General features: G+C 42.6%; 1 long non-coding RNA gene across 2 annotated transcripts in view; it reads right to left on the reverse strand.

The window, feature by feature from the left end:
- Window positions 1-23,694, reverse strand: part of LOC140491554 (uncharacterized) — a 53,260-nt gene that overhangs the window by 12,566 nt on the left and 17,000 nt on the right. The gene's annotated exons all lie outside the window — the stretch shown is intronic.

Below are 23,694 nucleotides of genomic sequence, written 5' to 3' on the forward strand. Positions count from 1 at the left end.
CTACAGAAGGACATTAGATCAGCATTTGAGCAAAATAAACTTCCAAGGTTACAGAGATGAAACAGGAAAGTCAAACTTATTGGATTACAGAAAGCACAGTTATAGAATCCTAGAGATGTAATGGGAAACAGACTCTTCAGTCCAACATGTCCATGCCGACCAGATGTCCCAACCCAATCTAGTCCCACCTGCCAGCACCCAGCCCATATCCCTCCAAACCCTTCCTATTCATATACCCATCCAGATGCCTCTTAAATGTTGCAATTGTACTAGCCTACACCACTTCCTCTGGCAGCTCATTCCATACACGTACCACCCTCTGAGTGAAAATGTTGCCCCTTAGGTCTCTTTGATATCTTTCCCCTTTCACCCTAAACCTATGCCCTCTAGTTCTGGACTCCCCAACCCCAGGGAAAAAAACTTTGTCTATTTACCATATCAATGCCCCTCATGATTTTATAAACCTCTATAAGGTCACCCCGCAGCCTCCGACACTCCAGGGAAAACAGCCCTAGCCTGTTCAGCCTCTCCCTATAGCTCAAATCCTACAACCCTGGCAACATCCTTGTACATCTTTTCTGAACCCTTTCAAGTTTCACAACATCTTTCCGATAGGAAGGAGACCAGAATTTCACACCATATTCCAACAGTGGCCTAACCAATGTCCTGTACAGCCGCAACATGACTTCCCAACTCCCACACTCAATACTCTGACCAATAAAGGAAAGCATACGAAACACCTTCACTATCCTATCTCCCTGCGACTCCACTTTCAAGGTGCTTTGAACCTGCACTCCAAGGTCTCTTTGTTCAACAACATTCCCAGGACCTTACTATTAAGTCTATAAGTCCTGCTGATATTTGCTTTCCCAAAATGCAGCACCTCACATTTATCAAAATTAAACTGAATGGCCCTCCTTCGTGCTGTTAGAACTCTGTGCCTCAAGAAGCTCAACTGCACTTTTCCACATTAAATCCAAATCCCTTGATTCCCTCATCGCTGAATCCTGAGCAGCGGGCCACCTCTTTTGATTCAGTAAAGTCCCAATTCTTCACGCCCTGTATGTGCTCATTATTGTTCACAGCCTGTATATGTCATTTCCCTCCAGTTCTATCCAGAGTTGCCAGTTCTAGTGGACAGTATTCTCAGAGGCTCCATCAGATGACATCCTGCCTCAGACCCTCATCCCATCCCACCGACTCTGCCATCATTCAATACCCAATATGCCCATTCTCACAGCACCTTCCATCATTCAATCACAAAGCGACTTTTTGTTACACCTCGTGTTGGATGCTTCCTGACTGTCTTTCCACCAGCTTTTCATGAAAATGGAAGTCCCATTCCAGTAGTTGAACACAATGAATTCTGACATTCCCGTACAGCACTGAGGGAATGTTGCACTGTTGAACATTGTGTCTTTCAGATGACGTATTAAACAGGAGACAGCCTGCCTGCTTGGATTGGTGCAAAAGAAACTCTGGAACTCTTTTGAGGAAGAGCCCTGGAACTATCTTGTGGTGTCCTGACCAATACTTATTCATCAGTCAACATTACAGGAGAAAAGATTGTTTCGTCATTATTGCATTGCTGCTTGTGGGAGTTTGCTGTGAATTACTTGCTGTGTTTCCTGTGTGAGCTTTCAAGGGCTTTTAACTATTCAGTGGTTGTAGAAAGTGCTACAATAAATGCAAATCTATTTTTTTGCAGCCTCCTGAATTAATCTTTAATCAATTAATTAACTAAATAATCTTTAGTTCCTGAAGATTCCTGAAGATCAATCCTGGAAGTTTGGCAAGCAGAGGTGCATTTTCTATCACAGTTGGTTGGAGCTCAAGACCCCTCTTCACTGTTACATTTACGTTGTACTGTTACGTTGTACGCTTTAACTGAATGGTCATCTGAGCAGCTGCTGTAACCCTCTTTCAGTCAGTGCTGCACTTGATAGTTTCTATACACTCCTCACCAACATTTTCCATTTTATCCTCCATAAACTTGCGATTATCCAAACCAATTGGACCTCAACTACCCAAGTCATTACTCGCAACAGGTCCCATTCAACTGCCATTCCTGTGCGCACTGATGTGCACTGGCCACCTGTCAAGAAATACCTCCATTTCAAAATTCCCATCCTTATATTAAATCCCACCATGGCGTAACCATACCCTCTTTCTGTGTAATCTCCTCCAGCCCTACAACCCTTCAAGGTATTTGTGTTTGTCTGATTCTGGCTTCTTGAGAAGCTTCAATTATAATTGCTCCACCATTCATGATTGTACCTTCAGATGCCAGGCCCTAAGATCTAGAATTCCTTTCCCACAATCTCAGCCTCTCTTCCTCACTTCCCACTTCAAAGACAAATTTTAAAGCCTACCTCTTTAATTAGGGTTTGGCTATCAGCACTAACATTCCTTGTGCGGCTCAGCATTTTATATTCAGTGATAACAATCCTGTGAAGTGCTTTGGAATATTATAAACATGACATAAATAGAAATAAATACTGCTATTGACCATTGACCAGAAACTCAACTGTACTCATCATGTAAACGCAATGGCTACAAGATCAGGTTAGAGGCTAGGAATACTGCAGTGAGTAACTCCCCAAAGCCTATCCACCATCTACAAAACTCAAATCAGGAATATGATGGAATACTCCTCATTTGCCTGGATGGGTACAGCTCCAACAATATCCAGAAGTTTGACACCAAACAGGACAAAGCAGCCCACTTAATTAGTATCACATCCATGAACATCCACTCCCTCGACACCAACGTTCAATAGCAGTAGTGTGTACTATTTCCAGAGGCACTGCAAAAATTCATCGAAGACTCTGTGACAGTGCTTTCCAAACTCATGAATGCTTCCATCTGGAAGGACAAAGACTGCAGACACATGGAAATACCACCGCCCGCAAGTTGTCCTCAACCACTCACCATCCTGACTTGAAAATATATCACTATTCCTTCACTATCACTGGGTCAAAGTCCTGGAATTCCCTCCCTGAGGGCATTGTGGGTCAACCTACATGTGTACTCTTTTAGTTGAAGCAGATGGCTCACCACCACCTTCTCAAGGGTGGCCAGGGATGGGCAATAAATGCTGGCCAATTAGAAACATCCATGTCCTACAAGTGAATAAAGAAAATTCTGCCAGAGCAATTTGCCAACATTTATTGTGTACTTGAGAAGGAACTGCCAAAGGCTATTGCAATTGTTCTTCTTGTTCATTGCTTACAATGTATCCAGTATATCTTGAAAAATGTTGAATTTAAATACCCTTGTATGTCAGAGGTGGAGAAATACTGCATGAGAACTATTAACCTGAATTTTCTGGCCTGAGTGTGTGCCTACTTTGGTCATGAAAATGGTTTCTGATAGTAAAAATAAACCAAAGAACTGCAGATGCTGGCTAATGACCCTCTGGATGGGAATACTGGTGGCTGGTAAGATCCACATCTAGAGGATCATTTGCCTCCATTTCTGCCACCAGTTGTGACATGCCACTACTAGACACATATTGCTCTCTCCTCCCTTGTCAGCCTTTTGCAAGGGTCAAGGGATATGGGCTGGGTGCTGTCATGTCCTTACAAAAACCCCCACACGTTAGGCCTTGTTATCACATGGTCTACTATTGTACACAACCCACTGTTAGCTGCTAATAGTCCTTATTAGCAGTCATTCATTCTTCTTGACTAATTGTTATCTACTCCTTTGCCATTCTTCTCTCTCTTTGAACTCTATCTCCACTTATTACTCCTTACCCCTTCCCGCCACCCTATCTTCTGCATAAAAAACAACCTTTTCCTAGCTAGTATCACTTTTGAAGAAGGGTCACTGGACCCGAAATGTTATCTCTGATTTCTCTACACAGGTGCTGCCAGATCTGCTGAGCCTTTCCAGCGATTTCTGTTTTTGTTGGTTGCTGATATTGCCCATGAAACTTTGAGTGGAAGGGAGTATCATTTAAACAACTGGGCATTTAAGGAAAGAAGAGTTCCTCCAGCCCCTGTGTAAAGTGACATCCCTTATAAAGAACATGAAAATGATTCAGTGACCTGTCAGCACACTCTGAAATAGATACCTAAGCATGGTGCTCTATTACTCCTGTCTAACCAGCTGTTGTCTCCCAGTACAGTCAATGTCTTGAGAAAAATAAGGAAGATTAAATGGCGAATGAAAGAGGAACAATCTAAAAATGTAAGTGATTCACCACAAGATTATTCTAGAGGCTGATACCAACATATGGTATTGTCAGACAAAACTGCACACAATAGCTACCTGATCAAGGCAGTTTCTAGTGTAATAGAAATCTAGAATCCCTACAGTATGGAAACAGGCCCTTCAGCCCAACAAGTCCACAACCCTCCAAAGAGTAACCCACTCAGACCCATTCCCCAACTCTTGTATGTTTACCCCTGACTAATGTACCTAACCTACACATCCCTGAACACAATGAGCAATTTAGCATGGCCAATTCACCTAACCTGCACACCTTTGGATTGTGGGAGAAAACTGGAGCACCCAGAAGAAACCCACGCAGACATGGGGAGAATGTGCAAACTCCACACAGACAGTTGCACGGGGCTGGAATTGAACTCAGGTCCCTGGTGCTGTGAGGCAGCAGTGCTAACACTGAGGCACCATGCTGCCACAAATCATAGATGTTTGAAAAAAATCTTTAACAGTACACTGTGATTGGTCTTTGAAAATGATTAATATTGCAGCTGATAAATTGGTACATCCACACACTGCCAGCATGATCAGATAGCCGTGGCATTTTGGGCACACAAGCAGTGCTGTTGGCAATTTTACAGGTCTCAATGCAGGAGCAAATTACTGCAGATGCTGGAATCTGAACTGAAAACAAAAAGTACTGGAGATCACAGTGAGTCAGGCACATCTATGGAGAGAGAGCAAGCTAACATTTTGAGTCCAGATGACGGTCTGATGAAGGTCATCTAAACTTGAAACGTTAGCTTGTTCTCTCTCTCCATGCATGCTGCCTGACCCACCTTGATCTCCAGCATTTGTTGTTTTCGGGTACAGGTGTCAATGTCTGTAGGTTTTGACATTGCTTGTAAGTAAACATCTGTCTGTACACAACAGTCTGGAAAAAAATTGGCAGCAGATTCAGTCTTCCCAACTACTTTCCCAAAACAGCCAATGAACTTGGTGTACATCTCACATCCAGAAAGGAAGCCATTCAGCTAATTGTATTTTTACCAGCTTTACAATTGAGCAATTTACTTAGTGCCATTCTCCTGCCTTCTCCCCGTATGTTCTTCCTTTTCAGAAAGCAAGATGTCTCTGGATGGCTCTTGTTACAACACAGGGTAAACCCCCCCCCGCCCCCGCTAATTTAAATCAACGACACAGAAAAGATTTACCCTGTGCAGTAATCTGTTAAAATTTGAGAGGCAAGGAACTATTCCCAAAAGTCACTATTTAAAGGAAAAACTAACAACTTTTTTTAAAGTCTAACAGAGAATAATTAATTAGCAACTATTTACAACTCCTTTCTCTAACCTATCTTTTACCTTCCCCTCTGCAACACTAATCTAATAAAACCCCCAATTAAGATTTACCAAAAAATTCAAATTTCAAAACCAGCCAGCTGTTGAATCTTTTGTTTGTATCTTCCTCTGTCTTCTTTTCTTCTTAGGGATTTCTGTTTTACAGGTCATTGATAGATAAAGGAGCTTTTAAGAGAGCTATTCTGTGGGCGGTCTGCAGATGCTGGTAGCCTGGCAATTCTCCTGCAACTGTTCAATGTTTCCCGTTCTTATACCCCAAGCATTGGGTCATTTCGTTGGTGTTAATATTGTCAAAATACGAAATTCAAACTTGACTGGAGTTTGGTATTTTTGGGGCATAATTTAAACTGATTGGCCAAATTTGAATTTAAGACATAGGAGTGGAAGTAAGGCCATTCGGTCCACCGGTTCAACTCCGCCATTTAATCATGGCTGATGGGCATTTCAACTCCACTTTCCCACACTCTCCCCGAAGCCCTTAATTCCTTGCAAGATCAAGAACTTACCAATCTCTGCCTTGAAGACATTTAACGTCCCGGCCTCCTCTGCGCTCTGTGGCAATGAATTCCACAGGCCCACCACTCTCTGGCTGAAGAAATGTCTTCTTATTTCCGTTTTAAATTCACCCTCTCTAATCTTAAGGATGTGGCCATGCATCCTAGTCTCCCTGCCTAACGGAAACAAATCCCCAGCATCCATTCTTTCTAAGCCATGCATTATCTTGTAAGTTTCTATTAGATCTCCCATCAATCTTCAAAACTCTACTGAATACAATCCCAGGATCCTGAGCCGTTCATTGTATGTTAGGTCTCCCATTCCAGGGATCATCCGTGTGAATCTCCACTGCCAGTATGTCCTTCCTGAGGTGCGGGGCCCAAAATTGGACACTGTATTCTAAATGGGGCCTAACTAGAGCTTTATAAAGTCTCAGAAGCACATTGCTGCTTTTATATGCCAACTCTGTTGAGATAAATGAAACCATTACATTTGTTTTCTTAATCACAGACTCAACCTGCAAGTTAGCCTTTGGAGAATCCTGGACTAGCACTCCCAGATCCCTTTGTACCTTGGCTTTATGAATTCTCTCACCGTTTAGAAAATAGTCTATGCCTATATTCTTTTTTCCAAAGTGGAAGACCTCTCATTTGCTCACGTTGAATTTCATCAGCCATTTCCTGGACCACTCTCCTAAACCGTCTAAATCTTTCTGCAGCCTCCCCACCTCCTCAGTACTACCTGCCTGTCCGCCAAACTTCGTATCATTGGCTAATTTCACCAGAATGCTCCCAGTCCCTTCATCCGGATCATTAATATATAAAATGAACAGCTGCGGCCCCAACACCGAGCCCTGTAGACATCACATGTCACCGCCTACCATTCTGAAAAAGAAGTTTTTATCCCAACTCTCTGCCTTCTGTCAGACAACCAATGATCAATCCATGCCAGTAGTGCGCCTTGAAAACCATGGCACCTCACCTTACTCAGCAGCCTCCTGTGAGGCACCTTATCAAAGGCCTTTTGGAAGCCTAGATATTCACTGGGTTTCCCTGGTCTAACCTATTTGTTACCTCTTCAAAGAATTCTAACAGGTTTGTCAGGCATGACTTCCCCTTACTAAATCCATGCTGACTTGTTCTAATCTGACCCTGCACCTCCAAGAATTTAGATATCTCATCCTTAATAACTGATTCTAGAATTTTATGAACAACCGATGTTAGGCTAATTGGCCCATAATCTTCCATTTATTGTCTTGATCCTTTCTTGAACAAGGGGGTTACAACAGTGATTTTCCAGTCATCTGAGACTTTCCCTGACTCCAGTGACTTTTGAAAGATCACAACCAACGCCTCTGCTATTTCCTCAGCCCGTCCCTCAGAACTCTAGATTATAGCCCATCCGGGCCAGGAGATTTAAGAATTTTTAGACCTTTTAGCTTTACTAGCACTTTCTCAGCCCCCAGCTCACCTTAATTGTTGGGATATTTTTCATGGCTTACGCTATGAAGACTGATGCAGAGTACTTATTAAGTTCTTCAGCTGTTTCCTTATCTCCCAACACTAGTCTTCCAGCATCAGTTTGAAGCGGCCCAATGTCTACTTTTGCCTCTTGTTTGTTTCTTACGTATTGAAAGAAACTTTTACTATCATTTCTTATATTACTGGCTAGCTTACCTTCATATTTGATCCTCTCCTTCCTTATTTCTCTCCTTCTTATCCTCTGTTTGTTCTTGTAGCCTCCCCAATCTTCTGATTTCCCAGTGCTCTTGGCCACTTTGTAGGCTCTCTCTTTCTCTTTATATATTTCCTGACTTCCTTTGTCAGCCATGGCTGTCTAAACCCCACACCCCCTCCCCTTCCCCTGGATAATCTTTCTTTTCTTTGGGATGCACCTCTGTACTGTGTCCTCAAATACATCCAGAAACTCCTGCCATTGTTGCTGTACTGTCTTCCCTGCTAGGCTCTGCTTCCAATCGATTTTCTTCAGTTCCTCTCTCATGCCCCTGCAATTACCTTTATTTAACAGTAATATCATTACATCCGATTTTGCCTTCTCTCTTTCAAACTGCAGTCTGAACTTTACCAAATTATGATCGCTGCCTCCTAAGTGTTCCCTTACTTTAAGATCTTTTATAAAGTCTGACTCATTACATAGCACTAATGATACGGTACCCCTTGCACCTTCATAACAATCTCCAATTTCGCTCTGCACTCAGATATATGTAAACTTCTGGATTTTCATTACTAACAATTGAGTGAATACGATCTACATATCATTTAATTATAGTTTGCTCTTTTTGACCAATTTTACTTCCTTGAAGCTTTCTAACACCAACAACTTGCATTATAATACATTCCACACGCAGTAACAGACTCTTCCCAGTGTATTACATCTGTGACAATCCACTTGAGCTATTTGCTTGATTGATTGATTTATTGTCACATGTACCGAAGTACAGTGAAAAGCTTTGTTTATGAACAGTACAGACAGATCATTGTTAGCAAGGATGTACAGAACAAGTGATTTAGATAGAGGCATACGGGTAACATTGCACAGGGCGTAAAAGAGAGATCAACATTAGCAAGATCAGCATTATTTGAGGCTAGAGAGTCTATTCAACAGTCTAATAACAGCCAAGAGGAAGATGCTCCTGAACCTGTTAGTGCATGTGCTCAGGCTTCTGCATCTACTGTCTGATGGAAGAGGTTGTAGGAGATCATGAGCAGGAAGAGGTCCTCACTTTACATTGTTCAATATTGACATTATATATTATTTACTGGGTAAAGGGCACGTTGCATGTAATATATGTAATTTCACTGGCATTTTAGACAGTGAAGAAAGGATAGATTCTTGTCATAGAGTCATAGAGTCATAGAGATGTACAGCATGGAAACAGACCCGTCGGTCCAACCCGTCCATGCCGACCAGATATCCCAACCCAATCTAGTCCCACCTGCCAGCACCCGGCCCATATCCCTCCAAACCCTTCCTATTCATATACCCATCCAGATGCCTCTTAAATGTTGCAATTGTACCAGCCTCCACCACATCCTTTGGCAGCTCATTCCATACACGTACCATCCTCTGCATGAAACAGTTACCCCTTAGGTCTCTTTTATATCTTTCCGCTCTCACTCTAAACCTATGACCTCTAGTTCTAGACTCCCCAACCCCAGGGAAAAGACTTTGCCTATTTATTCTATCCATGCCCCTCATAATTTTGTAAACCTCTATAAGGTCACCCCTCAACCTCTGATGCTCCAGGGAAAACAGCCCCAGCCTGTTCAGCCTCTCCCTGTAGCTCAGATCCTCCAACCTTGGCAACATCCTTGTAAATCTTTTTTGAACCATTTCAAGTTTCACAACATCTTTCCGACAGGAAGGAGACCAGAATTGCACGCAATATTCCAACTGTGGCCTAACCAATGTTCTGTACAGCCGCAACATGACCTCCCAACTCCTGTACTCAATACTCTGACCAATAAAGGAAAGCATACCAAACGCCTTCTTCACTATCCTATCTACCTGCGACTCCATTTTCAAGGAGCTATGAACCTGCACTCCAAGGTCTCTTTGTTCAGCAACACTCCCTAGGACCTTACCATTAAGTGTATAAGTCCTGCTAAGATTTGCTTTCCCAAAATGCAGCACCTCGCATTTATCTGAATTAAACTCCATCTGCCACTTCTCAGCCCATTGGTCCATCTGGTCCAGATCCTGTTGTAATCTGAGGTAACTCTCTTCACTGTCCACTACACCTCCAATTTTGATGTCATCTGCAAACTAACTAACTGTACCTCTTATGCTCGCATCCAAATCATTTATGTAAATGACAAAAAGCAGAGGGCCCAGCACCGATCCTTGTGGCACTCCACTGGTCACAGGCCTCCAGTCTGAAAAACAACCCTCCACCACCACCCTCTGTCTTCTACCTTTGAGCCAGTTCTGTATCCAAATGGCTAGTTCTCCCTGTATTCCATGAGATCTAACCTTGCTAATTAGTCTCCCATGGGGAACCTTGTCGAACGCCTTACTGAAGTCCATATAGATCACATCTACCGCTCTGCCCTTATCAATTCTCTTTGTTACCTCATCAAAAAACTCAATCAAGTTTGTGAGACATGATTTCCCACTCACAAAGCCATGTTGACTATCCTTAATCAGTCCTTGCCTTTCCAAAGACATGTACATCCTGTCCCTCAGGATTCCCTCCAACAACTTGCCCACCACCGAGGTCAGGCTCACTGGTCTATTGTTCCCTGGGTTGTCCTTACCATCCTTCTTAAGCAGTGCACAACGTTTGCCAACCTCCAGTCTTCCGGCACCTCACCTGTGACTATCGATGATACAAATATCTCAGCAAGAGGCCCAGCAATCACTTCTCTAGCTTCCCACAGAGTTCTCAGGTACACCTGATCAGGGCCTGGGGATTTAACCACCTTTAACTGTTTCAAGACAGCCAGCACTTTCTCCTCTATGATCTGGACATTTTGCAAGATGTCACCATCTATTTCTCTACAGTCTATAACTTCCATATCCTTTTCTGCAGTAAATACTGATGCAAAATATTCATTTAGTATCTCCCCCATTTTCTGTGACTCCACACAAAGGCCGCCTTGCTGATCTTTGAAGGGTGAAAATGTGTTGCTGGAAAAGCGCAGCAGGTCGGGCAGCATCCAAGGAGCAGGAGAACCGACGTTTCGTGCATGAGCCCTTCTTCAGGCTCATATTCAGCTCTGATCTCCAGCATCTGCAGTCCTCACTTTCTCCTCGATGATCTTTGAGGGGCCCTATTCTCTCCCCAGTTAACCTTTTGTCCTTAATATATTTGTAAAACCCCTTTGGATTCTCCTTAATTCTATTTGCCAAAGCTATCTCATGTTCCCGTTTTGCCCTCCTGATTTCCCTCTTACGTATACTCCTACTTTCTTTATACTATTCTAAGGATTCACTCGATCTATCCTGTCTGTATCTGACATATGCTTCCTTCTTTTTCTTAACCAAACCCTCAATTTCTTTAGTCATCCAGCATTCCCTATACCTACCAGCCTTCCCTTTCACCCTGACAGGAATATACTTTCTCTGGATTCTTGTTATCTCATTTCTGAAGGCTTCCCATTTTCTAGCCATCCCTTTACCTGCGAACATCTGCCTCCAATCAGCTTTTGAAAGTTCTTGCCTAATACTGTCAAAATTGGCCTTTCTGCAATTTAGAACTTCAACTTTTAGATCTGGTCTATCCTTTTCCATCACTATTTTAAAACGAATAGAATTATGGTCACTGGACTCAAAGTGCTCCCCCACTGACACCTCAGTCACCTGCCCTGCCTTATTTCCCAAGAGTAGGTCAAGTTTTGCACGTGTAGGTACATCCACATACTGAATCAGAAAATTGTCTTGTACACACTTAAGAAATTCCTCTCCATCTAAACCTTTAACACTATGGCAGTCCCAGTCGATGTTTGGAAAGTTAAAATCCCCTACCATAACCACCCTATTATTCTTACAGATAGCTGAGATCTCCTTACAAGTTTGTTTCTCAATTTCCCTCTGACTATTGGGGGGTCTATAATACAATCCCAATAAGGTGATCATCCCTTTCTTATTTCTCTGTTCCACCCAAATAACATCCTTGGATGTATTTCCAGGAATATCCTCCCTTAGCACAGCTGTAATGCTATCCCTTATCAAAAATGCCACTCCCCCTCCTCTCTTGCCTCCCTTTCTGACCTTCCTGTAGCATTTGTATCCTGGAACATTAAGCTGCCAGTCCTGCCCATCCCTGAACCATGTTTCCATAATTGCAATGATGTGTCATGTAAAGACACAAAATGGTCCACTTATGTAAATTAGGTCTAATTTACATTTGCATCTCATAAGAAAGCCTGGATATGCATGAGACAGTTTGTTCACATTTTTGACTTGAGCAATGCAGTTTGTTTTATTATTTAGTGATATATTTTATTCAGTTCTCAAACACACGGTTGCCAGGAATTCACACACTGTGACCAAACTTTTGGATTGTCACTCTTATGTGGGTTCTTGTTTCCTGTATGATGCAAAATGTCCCACAAATTACAATGGAAGGTAAACTTGAGTTTATTCATTTTTGCACCTCCTAATCCAATATTGACAATTTCAGTCTGAACAGACTTCTTTTTGAACCTACAAATAAACAAATAAAAATCCATTACCTATCAACTTTCCCCAGGGAGCCCAATTATGCCTCTGTAACAGAAACAAAACTTCCAAGGGAAAGTAATGATGTTAAATCAAAATGTCATTTCTGAGACTGATGAGAACACAATCCAGACAACCCCAGTACCCAATGATTGTAGAATTAGGGCCTCAAGACTAACAGAATCAAAGAACAGAAGTAAGACCAATGTGTCAGCCCTGGTTCTATTACCTAGTGCCAATCTCCTGCCTTTCTCTACTTCCCTGCACCATTTCAATCCAAGCAATCACCCAATTCTCTCTTGAGTGCCTTGATTGAACTTGCTTCCATCACATTTCCAGGCTGTGAATTCCATGCCCTAACTCATAAAGCTATACAGTATGGAAACAGACCCTTCAGTCCAACTGGTCCATGCTGATCAGATATCCCAAACTAATCTGGTCCCATTTGCCAGCATTCCAGCTTTGTGGCATTCCAGTTAAACATGCTGAAGGTGATGAGCCAGAGGGAGAGGCTAACTGGATTTATAGAAATGGCTTCTCAATGCTGATCATTTCTTTGCAGGTTAGACTCCAGGTCTACTCCTCAAGTAATTAAGAAATTGAATTTCTATTATTTTAAATCTGTCTGTCATAGTGTGTCTCCAAAGTGATAGTGCATATGCAGTGAGAGAACTTAGCACTTTGTTTAGGTATTTGTGTTATTATTAAGATTGTGGCTTGGTTGTTATTGGCTGGTTGTCGGATAGTCTACCTCTGTTCAAAATACGGGGCTTTGTGTGTGGGAAATCATGTCTCACAAACTTGATTTCAAGTTTTTTGAAGCAGTAGCAAAGAAGATTGATGAGGGCAGAGCGGTAGACATGACCTATGTGGACTTCAGTAAGGCATTTGACAAAGTTCCTCATGGTAAACTGGTTAGCAAGGTTAGACCTCATGGAATACAGGGAGAACTAGCCATTTGGATACAGAATTGGCTTGCAGGTAGAAGACAGAGGGTTGTGATGTAGGGTTGCTTTTCAGACTGGAGGCCTGTGACCAGTGGTGTGCCACAAGGATTGGTGCTGGGTCCACTACTTTTTGTTATTTATATGAATGATTTGGGTGTGAACATAGGAGGTATAGTTAGTAAGTTTGCAAAAGAAACCAAAACTGGAGGTGTACTGGACAGCAAAGAAGGTTACCTCCAATTACAACGAAATCTTGATCAGATAGACCAATGAGCTGAGGAGTGGCAGATGTAGTTTAATTTCAGTAAATGTGAGGTGCTGCATTTTGGGAAAGCAAATCTTAGCAGGACTTATACACTTAATGGTAAGGTCCTAGGGAGTGTTGCTGAACAAAAAGTCCTTGGAGTGCAGGTTCATAGCTCCTTGAAATAGAATCGCAGGTAGATAGGATAGTGAAGAAGACATTTGATATGCTTTCCTTTATTGGTCAGAGTATTGAGTACAGGAGTTAAGAGATCATATTGCAGTTGTACAGGAAATTGGTTAGTCCACTTTTGGAATATTGCATGCAATTCTGGTCTCCTTCCTTTTGAAGGAATGTTGTGAAACTTGAAAGGGTTCAGAAAAGACTTACAAGAATGTTGCCAGGGTTGGAGGATTTCAGCTACAAGAAGAGGCTAAATAGGCTGGGGCTGTTTTCCCTTGAGCGTTAGAGGCTGAAGGGTGACTTATAGAGGTTTATAAAATTGTGAGGAGCATGGATAGGATATACAGACAAGGTCTTTTTCCAAGGGCTGGGGAGTCCAGAATTAGAGGGCATAGGTTCAGGGTGAGAGGGAAAAGATATCAAAGGGACCTAAGGGGCAATTTTTTCATGCAGAGGGTGATGCATGTATTGAATGAGCTGCCAGAGGAAGTGGTGGAGGCTGGTACAATTACAGCATTTAAAAGGCATCTGGATGTAATATGAATAGGAAGGGTTTAGAGGGATGTGGGCCAACTGCTGGCAAATGGGACTAGACTGGGTTGGGATATTTGGTCGGCATGGGCAAGTTGGACCAAAGGGGCTGTTTCCGTGCTGTACATCTCTATGATTCTATGACTCTATTTGGCCCACACCTCTCTAAACCCTTCATATTCATATACCCATCCAGATGCCTTTTAAATATTGTCATTGTACCAGCCTCTACCACTTCCTCTGGCAGCTCATTCCATACAGGCACCACCCTCTACGTGAAAACATTGCTCCTTAGGTCCCTTTTAAACCTCTAGAGTGCCGCCTACTTGCGGAACATTTCAGAGAACACCTCTGGGACACCTGGACCAACCAACCCAACCACCCCGTGGCTCAACACTTCAACTCCCCCTCCCACTCCACCAAGAACATGCAGGTCCTTGGACTCCTCCATCGCCAGACCATAGCAACACGACGGTTGGAGGAAGAGCGCTTCATCTTTCGCCTAGGAACCCTCCACCCACAAGGGATGAACTCAGATTTCTCCAGTTTCCTCATTTCCCGTCCCCCCACCTTGTCTCAGTTAAACCCCTCAAACTCAGCACCGCCTTCCTAACCTGCAATCTTCTTCCTGACCTCTCCACCCCCACCCCACTCCGGCCTATCACCCTCACCTTGACCTCCTTCCACCTATCGCATTTCCAACGCCCCTCCCCCAAGTCCCTCCTCCCTACCTTTTATCTTAGCCTGCTGGACACACGTTCCTCATTCCTGAAGAAGGGCTTATGCCAGAAACGTCGATTCTCCTGTTCCTTGGATGCTGCCTGACCTGCTGCACTTTTCCAGCAACACATTTTCAGCTCTGATCTCCAGCATCTGCAGTTCTCACTTTCTCCTCGAAGATTTGAACCTATAAACAGCCAACTTGTCCAGACTCAGGACCAGACCAATGAGAAGGTTCTCTAATCAGCCTGTTCACCAACTCCCCAATCACCAACCCCAAACCTGCACGGGGTGGCCAGTAGTAAGCAGCTGGGGTTAAAGTTCACCAGAAATCAAGGAGCAACCCCTCAGGTTAATGAAAGACAAGATTCAACTTCTGAAGCTCTGTACAACTAATGAACCCTGACTTCTCCAGACTTCAGAAATTGACTTGAGTATGGTGTCCCTGGTGAGTTTGCTTCCCCCATTGTTTAGCAAAACTACTTTACGATTTTTTTCTTTTGCTTTTATTTTCAGCAAGCTATCAGCTGTCTTCCCTTTTGATGCAGATCTGAAACAGAATGATGGTTGTGTAGGGCCATCTTGTGGCTCAAGAGTAAAAGTGGCATCCACACTCTTGGTTCCAGTGATTACTACAGCTCAAGCTGAGGGTGTGAATCAGTGAGAGTTGGCTGGCAATTCAACTGCTGAAGCATCACAAGCAAGCATTCTTTTCAAAACCCACTCAATGCCCAATGTGCACTTTTTGGCCAGATTCATTGCTAAGTGGGGGAATTCTGCCTGAATTCTTCCCTGGCACTGGGTTATATAGACAGCACCAGCACTGCTAAGATTGAAACTGGTTCTGTGCTGACCTTTTGAGTGACATTGTCTGCAGAACATATAAAGATTAAACGAGCAGGGTTTTTTTAAAAGTCCGAATGATCATAGCAAGAAAGTAACAGCAGAGAATATGAGAGAAAGGAATATGGAGTCAAATTAGAGAACAGAGCAACAATGTCTTAACTCAATAAATGCTTGCGAGAGTCTGTTAAGCGTAATAATGGTGCTGTTGTTCATTTACTGGATTGATGCTTGGATCATGGGTTCTAGTTGCAGTAGTAAATTATAAAATTGAATTTATTAATTTTACCAGCTGAGAGCCTTCTACTGAAAAGCCTAGTGAGAAACTTATCAGATTCTCAGATCCAGTCACAAAGGTGAATGGTGCTGCAAAAGAATAAACCGTTTAAAATCATTGATGGATGGGAAAGAATCAGGCCACTTCTATGATCATTACAAAGATTTACAACATGCAAACAGGCCCTTCAGCTCAACTTGTCCATTCCAACAAGGTTTCCAAAAACAGAACTAGTCTAATTTGCCTGCATTTGGCCCATATCCCTCTAAACCTTTTCTATATATGTAACTATCCTAATGTCTTTTAAGTGCAATAATTGTACCTGCCTCTGCAACATCCACTGGCAGTTTGTTCCATATACTCACCACCCTCTGCGTGAAAAAGTTGCTCCTCGGGTCCCTTTTAAATCTTTCCCCTCTCACCTTAACCCTATGCCCTCTAGTTCTGGACTCCCCCCACCCTGGGAAAAAGACCTTGCCTATTTACCCTATCCATACATGTCATGATTTTATAGACCTCGATTATGTCACCCCTCAGCCTCCAATGCTCCAGGGAAAATAGCCATGGCTTATTCAGTCTCTCCCTGTAGCTCAAACCTTCCAACCCTGGCAACATCCTTGTAAATCTTTTCTGAACCCTTTCAAGTTTTGCAACGTCCTCACTATTGCACGGAAACCAAAATTGCACGCAGTATTCCAAAAGTGACCAAAATGTCCTGGACAGCCATAACATGCCCTCCCAGCTCCTGGCTGTGTGAAAAAGTTTTTTCTCACCTTACCATTGTTTCATTTGCACATCTTGTTAAGTCTATACCCTCTCGTCTTGTTCCTTTTTGAGTGAGAACATCTTCTCTCTATTTGCTCTATTAGCTGCTGACAATCTTGAAAGCCTCTATCAGATCTCCTCTCAGCCTTCTTCTCTCCAAGGAGAGCAGTCCCAACCACTACCTACTATTCTTGTAACTGGAGTTTCTCATTCCTGGAAGCATTCCTGTAATGGTGGACACTGCATGCTGTTTCTCCAAGAACATCGGAACACCAGTGTAAGCAGAGATGATTGGAAAGCAGTCTGACTGAGTGCCCTCCTCAATTGCCTAAACCTATGAATAGCCAACTTGTCCAGACCCAGATCCAGACCAATGAGAAGGTTCTCTAATCAGCATGTTCACCAACTCCCCAATCACCAACTCCAACCCTGCACGGGGTGGCCAGTGGTAAGCAGCATGGGGTTAAAGTTCATCAGAAATCAAGGAGCAGCCCTTCAGGTTAATGGAAGAAGAGATTCAACTTCTGAAGCTCTGTATAAATAATGAACCCTGTCTTCTCCAGACTTCAAAAATTGACTTGAGTATGGTGTCCCTTGGTGAGTTTGCTTCCCCCATTTTCAGCAAACTATCAGCTGTCTTCCCGTTTGATGCAGATCTGAAACAGAATGATGGTTGTGTAGGGCCATCTTGTGGCTAGAGAGTAAAAGTGGTGATCATGTGGATTCACACTCTTGGTTCCAGTGGTAGCCATGATGTGGAGGAGCCGCTGTTGGACTGCGGTGGACAAAGTTAAAATCACCCAACACCAGGTTATAGTCCAACATGTTTATTTGGAACGACTAGCTTTCAGAGCACTGCTCCTTCATCAGGTACCTCCAAAAGGAGGTATGGTCTGAAAGCTAGTGCTTCCAAATAAATCTGTTAGACTCTAACCTGGTGTTATGTGGTTTTTAACTTGGTTCCAGTGATTACTGCAGCTTAAGCTGAGGGTTTGAATTAATGAGAGTTTTGCTGGCTATTCAACTACTGCACTATGGTAAAAACAATGACTGCAGATGCTGAAAATCAAATACTGGATTTGTGGTGCTGGAAGAGCACAGCAGTTCAGGCAGCATCCAACGAGCAGCGAAATCAACGTTTCGGGCAAAAGCCCTTCATCAGGAATAAAACTGCACTATCACAAGCAAGCATTCATTTCAAAACCCCCTCAATGCCCAATGTGCACTTTTCAGCCGGAGTCATTGTTCGGTGAGGGAACTCTGCCTTAATTCTCCTTCCCTGGCACTGGGTTATGTAGACAGCAACAACACTGCTGAGATTGAAACTACTTCTGTGCTAACCTTTTGAGTGACAATGTCGGCAGAACATATAAAGATTAAAAGGAACATGGGTTTTTTAAAAATCCAAATGATCATAACAAGAAAGTAACGCTAGAGAATATAAAAGAAAAAATAGGCAATCAAATTAGAGAACAGCGCAACAATGTCTTAACTTAATAAATGCTTGCAAAAGTCTGTTGTGCATAATATAGGTGCTGTTGTTCAGTTACTGGACTGCTGCTTGGATCATGGGTTCCAGTTGCACTGTAGTAAATTATAAAATTGAATTCATTAATTTTACCAGCTGAGAGCCTTCTTCTGAAAAGCCTAGTGAGAAACGTCTCGGATTATCAGAAAAAGAAGATCCAGAGACAAAAGTGAATGATGCTGCAACAGAATCAACTGTTTAAAATCATTGATGAAAAGGAAAGTATGGTAGAATCAGGCCATTTATAAGACCATTATTGATTTTTACGACATGGAACAAAACCCTTCATAGAGTCAAAGAGTCATGCAACATAGAGACAGACCTTTCAGCCCCACTTGTCCATGGTCACCAGGTTTCCTAACCAGAGCTAGTCTGATTTGTCTGCATTCACGGACCTGCCTCTACCACTTCCTCTGGCAGCTCGTTTCATACATGTACACCATCTGTGTGAAAAGGTTGTCCCTCAGGCCACTTTTAAATGTTTCCCCCTCTCCCTTTAAAACTATGCCCTCCAATTTTGGACTTCCCTACAGACCTTGTCAATTCACCCTATCCATGCCCCTCATGATTTTCTAATCCTCGATTATGTCACCCTCAACCTCTGATGGTAAATGAAAATTGCCCCAGCCTATTCAGCCTGTCCCTATAGCTCAAACCCATCAACGTTAGCAACATCCTCGTAAATCTTTTCTGAACTCTTTTAAGTTTCACAACATCCTTCCAATAACAGGGAGACCAGAATTGCATGCAGTATTCCAAAAGTGGCCTAACCAATGTTTTGTACAGCTATAATATGTCACAACTCCTGTACTTAATGCTCTGACCAATGAAGGCAAGATTGTTAATCCCCTGTCTACCTGTGATGCCACTTTCAAGGAACTATACACCTGCATCCATTGGTCTCTCTGTTCGACAACGCTCCCAGAACCTACCATTAAATGTGTAAGTCTTGTCCTGGTGTCTTATGTCCATGACAGTCATTAAGCAACTACTCTAGTCCCACTTTCCACCATTTGGTTTATTCCTTCTCTGTAGCTTCACCGTCATTGGCTGTCCCTCATAGACAAGGATGACTCTTCCAATCTCAGGATGAGTCCATAGGTCGACTCTGTAAAGGCTGTCCACAGCTTAAAATCAACAAGGCCACTGGAGGATAGCTTCAAATGTTCTTTGAAATACACCTTAAATGTCTTGAGGATTCCCACCTCTACCAACCGTTCAGGAACCAAGTTCCAGACACACATCATCTTTTGGTCAAAAAAGCTCTTCCTTAAATCTCCTCTAACTTTCTTGCCATTTTCCTTAAATTGATGCCCCGTGGTTATTGGCACCTCTACTAAGGGGATAATTTTCACCCTACTGATCTATATATGCCCCTCATTATTTTGTACACCTTAATAAGGTTCTCCCTCAGCTTCTCCTGTTCTGAGGAAAACAGCTCAGCCTACCTCCATCCCAGGCAACATCCTGGTGAATCTTCTCTGCACCCTCTCTAATGCACTCGCATCCTTCCTATGGTGTGGATACCAGGACTGCACACAGTACACCAGCTATGGTCTAACTAACCTCATATACGCATAATGTCCTTGCTCCTGTATCCAGTGTCTTGACTAATAAAGATGAGTATCCAAAATGTTTTCTTCGCCATCTTGTCCACCTTTTCTGTTGCCTTCGAGGAACTGTGGACATGCACACCGAGGTCCCTCTGATCTTTTGTACTTCCTAGGGTCATTCCATTCATTACTTGCCTTGTAGTCTGCTCAAAATACATCACACCACCCTTTTCCAAATTAAATTTCATATGCCACTGTCCTGCTCATCTGGCCAGTCCATCTACATTGCCCCATATTCTAAGGCCTTCCTCCTCACTAATTACCTCACCATCAATTTTTGTATCATCTGTGAACTCAGTGATCAAACCTCTTACATTTGAGTCCAGCTCATTGATGTACACTGCAAACAGCAAGGAATCCAGCACTGAATCCTGCAATCTACCCCTGGACACAGGCTTCCAGTCACAAAAACAACCTTCAACCATTACTTTCTTCCCCCTGTCACTAAGCCAAATATAGATCCAATTTGTCAAATTATCAAGTCATGGGCTCTTATCTTCTTGATCAGTCTCCCATGTGACACCTAGCCAAAAGTATTACTGAAATCCATATAAACTACAACAACTGCACTACCCTCATCTACACACCCAGCAACCTCAATAAATTCCATCAAACCTGTCAGACGTGACCTCTCCCTGACAAAGCCATGCTGTTCATCTTTGATTAATTTTTGCCTCTCCAAATGAAATTAATACTCTCCCTCAGAATTTTATCAATAGTTTCCCTATCAGAGATATTAGACGCACTGGCCTGCAGTTCCCTGGTTTATTCCTACCACACTCTTGAATAATAGTACTACATTAGTTGTTTTCCATACATTTCTCCTGTAGCCAGAGAGGATTTGGAAATTAATTTCAAAGCCCCTACAATCTCGTCTCTTGCCTCCCATGGTAGTGGGGATATATTTTTTCTAGGCTTGGGAAATCACTAATTTTCAGCTCACTAAAACCACTAAGACTTACTTCTCAATCTTAATTTGTTAAAGTATATCACAGTTATAGTAACACAAGAGGGTAAATCAGGATCATTTCTGAAAAATGTAACAAAGCCCACACTTGTGCCAAGCATGTCTGGTGCACTATCAATTATGATGGAAACGAGTTTCTTGATTGGAATGTTTTTCTCAAGCATGTACCTTTTGTAGATATTCTCACCTCTCGTTCTCTTCTGAAGGGGTAAAAGGGTGAGAATATTCTCTTTAGTTGTCATGACCTTAAAAACCATGCACACTAAATCAATCAGGTGGGTTGAGTTGGTTATATTGATGGATTCATCAAACTGCAATGAGATGCATTCATAGCCCTTCAGGTCCTGCTGTAGTTGCTGAAAGACATATTTGGACAAAGATTCCACTCATCCTGCTACTATGGAAGCAGCAAGTGACATGCTAGGGATTGCTGTTCTTATTTCTCCCTTGTTCTTCAGGTCTTGGAACAAAAATTCAGTGCCCTCTGTCATTGCTTCTTTAAATACTTTGCGATGCATGAATGGTTCTTTTGTGATTTTTAAAAGGATGGTAAATATGAAATGATGCTAATCTTACTATTTGCTGATGGTTTAGAAAATAAACTTTGTTGAGCTACCAAATTAGCCTCCAGCTCATCAATTTTCTTTGTCCAAAGCATGATATTCAAGAGAAAACTATCCTTGATTTACTGTGTGTCATTGTATGGTGTCATTTTCACCCTTTGTACTTATTGATATAGTTTGGTGACATGTGAAGTCATCTTGTCTTTTACAGTTATGAAGAGAAGTTCACTTTCCCATTCCATGTGTAAGTTGTACACTTTCAGTTTCTTTTTACATGGTCCACGTTCATCAAATGTCATTATACTATCCAGGAATCCATTTTTTAGCAGAGATAATAACCAAGGTAGCACGAGCCCACAACTGAAAGCACACTTTGGGTTAGCAATGTGCGCCACATATACTATATAACCAGGTTTATATACTTTCTTTAACCAAGCTTTAGAATTGGTTGAACTCAAATATGAATTCTGCACTTGCAGTACTGTGGGTCTGGAAGCTCCTTTTCCCTGAATTCACTTCCATGTAGTTCACAGTGTCACTCTGCACAGGTTATGCTGCAGGTCAGCCTCTGGATCCACATCTCTGGAGGATCTGGAATGTTCCTGGCTGCTTTCAAGTGTGAGGAAGTCACTCTGTAGTCACATTCGGTCTCTGGGGCCCCAGGTTGACTTTCATTTCTCAAATATTGGATGCAGGACGAGGCAATGTTGCCAATGACTTTTCTTTATTCTGTGTAGAACTCCAACCTCTGTGCACAGCAGCAGCTTCCAAAAGCGAAAGTCAGGCAGCGGCATGACAATCCATTAGTGTGCCCTGCTTAAAAGGAACATGGGTGGTGTCTGAGGGACTGAGACAGAGATCAACTGTCAGACACCACTGCTGTCCTCATTAACATGCAACTCCAGGAGTAAGCTAGAGATTGCAATATTTTAGGTTCTGCTTACAATTTACTACTTAGTTCCCAAGTTCTTAGTATAAGATCTCATCCCTCTTTCTACACATGCCATTTGAACCAGTGTGAACCATGAGCTCTCCCTGTTAGCCCTGCCCTACTGCCCTTCAGTGATATCCTGACTCCAGGAAGCTCTAAACTCCTCTCTCTCCTGGAAAGACCATCACACGTATGACTGCCACGGGCCCCTCTTTTTTCAGAGCCCAGTAACATGCTTCCAACAGGTCTGATTCCTCTTGACGCCTGAAGATAAATGAAAGGGTCCAAACCTCAGCCTTCTTTATTCACGACCCTAGAATGTGCATTCTCATAGGTCTAATTCCTTTTGACCCCAGAATGTCCATTACTGTCTGTCTGCCTCAGGCCCTCACCTCGCCAGCTCATCTCCTGATCACCAACAGGGCCACAATGAGGGGTTGTGGTTGTAAAATTAAATGCAGTTGATTTTAAATAGAGGGTGGGAGAAACCTGTTCACAGAGCGAGAGTTGTGAAGCAAGGGTTAATGTTTGGGCAGAAACTATATCAACATTCAAGAAGAATGGATAAACACAAAGGGAATATGGCAACAGGAGGTGTAAATGGCTATTTTCTCATATATCCACTAAAACAGACATTTTTTTTTGTCATGGCCATAGATCATAACCCCTAATCCCTATGTCTGTGTTGCGTTATTATTTCTTCCTATTGTTTGTGACTAATAAGCTCACTCTTGTTAACTGCCTGGTTAAATTTGTTCCTGTTAAAACCTAAATTCCTTTGTTGTGGTAGAAAGGTATCCATAAGGGAGGGCAAAAAACCAAGAACTGTGAATTCTGAAAATTTGAAACAAGAACAGAAATTTCTGGAGAAACTCAGCAGGTCTGACAGCCCCTGTGGGGAGAAAGTAGAGTTAATGTTTTCAGCCTATCCCACTGGAGCTGAAACATGACCTCTGCTTTCTCTCCACTGATGCTGCTAGACCTGCTGAGTTTTTCCAGAAATGTCTATTTTGTTTCGTAAAGAAAGGGATCAGTTTTAAATTAACTTTGCTGTGACCAACTAAATGGTCAGGAGAAAAAAGAAGAGGAACCAGTGAGCTTAATGATCATCAGTATCCTGTTTGGAATTGTAACAGGTTGGGGAACCTCATCCAGGGACTGGTCATCCTTTCCTGGGTGTCGTAACATCTCTTGCCCTCATCCCCTAATGCCCTTGAAATGAATGGTTTGCTAGGGCACTTCAATGGGCATTTAAGAATCAAACACCTTACTCAGAATATTGGAGTCAGATGTAGGACAACAGATTTTCTTTCCTAAAGGACATTGTTGAATCAGACAGTCTTTACAACAATAGTTTTGTGGTCACCATTACT

This window comes from Chiloscyllium punctatum, chromosome 19, assembly GCF_047496795.1.
Source record: "Chiloscyllium punctatum isolate Juve2018m chromosome 19, sChiPun1.3, whole genome shotgun sequence".
Lineage (NCBI taxonomy): Eukaryota > Metazoa > Chordata > Chondrichthyes > Orectolobiformes > Hemiscylliidae > Chiloscyllium > Chiloscyllium punctatum.